Genomic DNA, 5,000 nt, shown 5'->3' with positions numbered 1-5,000 from the left:
ACCTAACTCATACCAGGGGGCTTTAAGCCCCCTTTTTGCTTTAATGCTTTTCCGAGGAGGCGATCCTGACACCAGAAATCAAAAAGGGGGCTACATGCCCCCTTTTCACGTTGAGCAAAAATCCAAGATCAGAAAGAGACACGAAACGACGTCTGTATGCGTCCCCAAAAGCAATACGCCGCTGGGAAAAGCAATACGCCGCTGGGCTTGGCAGAACCCAGCACACCAAAACATCTGGTGGCAGACGTCGTAATGCCAGACGAATGACGGAAGGAGGCCACCGTAGAAGTAGCTGAGCTGCTCCCTACTGCCTGAAGGTGTCGGCTGGGAAACCACGCTAGTATCCTAGGTAGGGAGACGGGCCTCGAAACGTGGATCGCTCCCCTGGCCATTAGAAGACTCCGCCTAGACCAGCTCAACTCCGAGCTGTAAACCGGTGGTGTACGGCTCTGTCAGACTCGGAGTCCTTGCCATACGGACGCTGCATATAGGAAGGATATGCAGCGTATGACGAAAACACTGAAAGGTACGCCAACGACGAAAGACAACATGTATTTATACATGTAAGACCGTCGTCGCGCTGCTGACAGCAGCTCCCGTCGTTGGCGATGGCAAAAGGACGCTGAAGCGTCAAGAGCATAGTTGATGATGGCAAAGTGAGTTCTACTAGTCGTGCTAAGGACGAGTCCCACGTATTGGAGCTAATGCTACAGGGACATGATGCCCGAGGTCATGTCCTAGTTACGCAGCGGGTTCCCTGCAAAAACAGGGAACAGAAACCGGGCGTAGCGAAGCAGAGGGAACATCTGCTTGAGGTTTGTTCCCCACGTGTTTGCCGTGCGTGGCGACCTGTGTCGGCGGAAAGGAGGATCCTGGGATCTGAGGGCCCTCTCTCCTGCGGGAGTGTAGCTGCCCAACACGTACCTTTGGCCTCTGCTTCGTCTAGACAGGCGGCTAGGCGAGAAAAGCAGCCCTGTGCCTAGTCAATCGGCTCGGAACACCATTCGTGGGTTCTATTGGGCGAGGAAGTGAACCTAGGAGTCCGGGGAAAGCCCGGTCGGCCTTTGTTCGCGGACTATATCCCGGGTGCAAGTCCTAACCCAGGCGGAGCCGGGTTCCAATTGAGGGTCCATGGAGGCCGGGACACACGCCGGGACGAAACAGTTTCCAAGTAAGCATGGATCCTAAAATAAAACTAACCCCCATAGATGCCTCGGTACCCCGCAAGGGGGAAAAGGGAGTCAAGGAGGCCGCTGTCGCTGCTCCCGGCAGAACGACGGCGGTGAGTAAGAGAGCTGGGGTGGTTTCACCACCTCAGAAAAAGGCGAAGGCGGTTGAAACGGGTAAGGGCGCTAAAACGCCCCCCGGTACCAGACCCCCAACGCGAAAGACGGCTACACCACCAAAGCCGGCAGGTGAGACATCCCCTGTAATTAAAAAGGATGTCAAGAAGGACGGATCGGGGACACCACCCCGTACAACTCCACCACCGAAGAAGCCGGAGGCCAAAAAGCCGAAGGCAACTTCTGAAGGCAACGCCACGTCTTCGGACGGAGGAAAGGGCCATGGAGTCGACGACGACGGTTGGATAACCGTCGTCAAGAAGGAGCAGCCGCAGAGGGCAGAGAAAGCCCGGAAAAGCGGCGAGAATATGCCAGGAAAGGTGTCGGCGGAGGCGACACCTGGTCCTTCGAACAGGCCTCTCGACAAAATTAGTGGAGAGGCCTCGAAACTGTTCAAGGGTATCCGGACCAGCTGTCTTGGAAAAGAATCCAGGCTCAGCAAGGAAACCGGAGCCTTGATCGTTGGCAACGCGGCAGCTCTCTACGAGCTAGTCCAGGAAGTTCTTATCCAGAACTCCTTCTTAAAAGGACAGCTCGCGGCGATCCGGCAAGAGGTGAGAGCCTCCCAGAGGATCGCGGAGAGGGTTGCCCCGACGGTTTCACAGACGACGGGTTCCCGTCCGACTGCGAAACCCGCACCAGTTCGTGCGGCGACGACCTACGCGCAAGCGGTAAAGGTCGACGCCAATCGAGTTTCCCCGGAAGCGGTTAAACCACCACGACATGTGGTGCGTATTTTCCCGCAGAAAGGGAAAGGACAGAACAGTGAAGTCACCAAACAAACTGTTCTGTCACTGGTTAAGCCGGCGAAAGCCAAGATCCGCGTTAGGTCTGTCCGACGCATCCACTCCGGTGGCATAGCCGTCGAGACCGAGCGCAAGGAGGATCTGAAGGCCTTCGTCAACTGCGCGAAGCTGAAAGAAGTAGGACTTTCAGCTACTCTACCGACTTTGAGGAACCCTACACTTATAGTGTACGACGTTCCCAAGTCGATGAGGAAAGAGGAGGTTTCTTCCAGTATCTGGAAGCAAAACCTCAGCGATATGACCCAGGGGGATGTGTCGTCCAACCTGAAGGTCCGGTTTGCAACCGGCCCGAAGGAAAAGGACACTGCCAACTGGGTCATGGAAGTCAGTCCGCAGGTTCGCCAGCGGCTGAAGAGCATGGGCAGAGTGTACCTGGGCTGGTCCGCATGCAGAGTGCAGGACTATGTCTCTGTTACACGATGCTTCAAGTGTCAAATGTTTGGCCACATGGCCAAACATTGCAAAGCGCAGAACGAGGTTTGCGGTCACTGCTCCGAAGAAGGGCATACCATTGCCTCTTGTACAGCGAAGAGTAAGTCCCCAACTTGCTCGAACTGTAAAGCAAGAGGCAAGAAGCACGACCATAAGTCACGAGACAAGAACTGCCCTGCCTATCAGGCAGCACTCGATCTAGCAGTATCTCGTACGAATTATGGATAGACACGACCCGGAGAATCCTCTAAGGCAATTGCGCATCGCGCAGCATAATATGCGGCGTGCGCTAATTGTTCATGGTGAGGTGAGCGAGCTAATGCACGCAAAGGAGATCGACGTGTTGCTCATGCAGGAACCTTACCAATTTCAGGGACAGATTCCAGGCTTTGGGCTCACGGCGAAGGTGATCGCCGAGAATGAAAGGGCTATGGCCGCAGTAGTGGTCAGAAACCCGGACATCTCGGTGGTAAAAATCACACAGCTGTGTGATACTCACACCTCCTGCGTTTGCATTAGCGGACCCTTCGGTAGTTTCTACCTCGTTAGCCAGTACTTTCAATGCTCGGAAGACATTGAACCAAGTCTGGCACGCTTGGAGAGGACACTCGATGCTCTCCAACACCGTCGAGTCGTGATAGCCGCGGACGTCAATGCCAAATCCCACCTTTGGGGGGGAGAAAGCGTTCGACCGGACACGCGAGGCGAGAAACTCGAAGAGTTTATCGCATTACACGACTTGACGATTTTGAACGAGGCTGGGAGTATTCCTACATACTCCAGCCCTGCCGGTGAGTCATGGATCGATGTCACATTATCGACTCCAGACATGGCGACAATTGTGCGAAACTGGACGGTTCACGAGGATTGGACCTCCAGTGACCACCGACTCATTGATTTTGTCTTACAGTTCACGGACGTGAATGAGAATCGAAGCCCACAGCCTCGATTCCGCACGTTGCATGCGAACTGGGAGCGATTTGATCAAGTTCTTCTTGAGGGCGCGAGGCAATTACCCCTCGGCACTGGTTGCCGCAGGGAAGTCGAACACCTAGCACAAGAGGTCGAGAAATCGATCATCGATGCGTGCAATGCCTCAATGCGCCCCAAGAAGTGGCATTCGAAGTCCGTCCCATGGTGGACGGAAAATTTGACGAGAATGAAAGCGCGAGTCTATCGACTTAGACGAGCCTTTCAGCGCGAGAGGAACTCGGAGGAGAGAGCGGCAAAGCAGGCTGAGTATCGAACATCTAGACTCGCCTACACAGCCGCAGTGCGCGCTGCGAAAGCACAAAGCTGGCAGAACTTTGTGACGGAGCAGGGGAATAAAGAGCCATGGGGACTTGTTTACAAGATCGCCCAAAAGAAACTCTGTGTTGAGACTGCGGTCTCAAACATTCGAACGCCGGAAGGATATACGACTGACTGGGAATCGACTGCCTCGCAGCTCCTACAGGCGCTAATCCCGGACGACTCGTCCACGGATGAAACGCCGGAGCAAGCAAACACCAGAGCTGATGCTGCAACCGATCCGCCGACTGAAGACTGTCCAGTCTTCACGAGGAATGAGCTCGGAGCTGCAGTATCGCGCTTAAAGCGAGGCAAATGCCCTGGGCTGGACCGTATAGAGGCCGAGGTAGTTAAATGTGCTTATGGATCCATCCATAGTGCTCTACTTCGACTCTACAACGGGTGTCTAGCGCACGGGGTCTTCCCCGTTAGGTGGAAAATCGGCTCGATCAGAGCAATCTTGAAAGGGCCCGATAAACCACCAACGGACGTCAAGTCGTATAGACCGATATGCCTACTTTCCATCTTAGGCAAAGTATTAGAGAGACTAATGCTTAACCGAATGAGTAACATATTCCTAAACCCAGAACATAGTTCCGATCGGCAATATGGATTCAGGCCTGGACGATCCACGGAAGACGCCGTGGTGAAGCTCAGGGAATTGATATCCCAGCGAGAGGAACGATATGTGATGGGTCTCTCCTTCGACATCGCCGGAGCTTTTGATAATGTTTGGTGGCCAAGCATACTTCAGAAGCTGAAACGCCGGGGATGTCCCCGAAATCTTTATCGACTCATGGTCGACTACTTCGCTGACCGTATGGTTACAATAGTTTCCAAACACGGTAATGTGCGTAAGCAAGTCACCAAGGGCTGCCCTCAGGGGTCGATACTCGGTCCGAGCTGTTGGAACCTAGTCTTTGACGAAGTTCTACAGCTCCTATCAAACGAACACCTGGCTTGCGAGCCAATAGCCTACGCTGACGACTTACTCGTGGTATTCTACGGAAACTCGAGGAATCAGTTGCAGCAAAGAGGGCAAAGAGTCGCGGATACAATTTCTGAGTGGTGCGCCACGCAGAAACTTACACTATCCGCGACTAAGACCGAGATGATTCTCTTGAAAGGA

The 5,000-nt window shown here is 53.9% G+C and overlaps 1 pseudogene; it reads left to right on the top strand.

The window, feature by feature from the left end:
- LOC143350500 (large subunit ribosomal RNA) overlaps positions 1-5,000 on the top strand; it is a 10,882-nt pseudogene that overhangs the window by 3,406 nt on the left and 2,476 nt on the right.

Source organism: Colletes latitarsis, chromosome 14 (genome assembly GCF_051014445.1).
Source record: "Colletes latitarsis isolate SP2378_abdomen chromosome 14, iyColLati1, whole genome shotgun sequence".
Lineage (NCBI taxonomy): Eukaryota > Metazoa > Arthropoda > Insecta > Hymenoptera > Colletidae > Colletes > Colletes latitarsis.
Note: the sequence above shows the minus strand (reverse complement) of the source record. Positions and strands in the feature narration are given on the sequence as shown.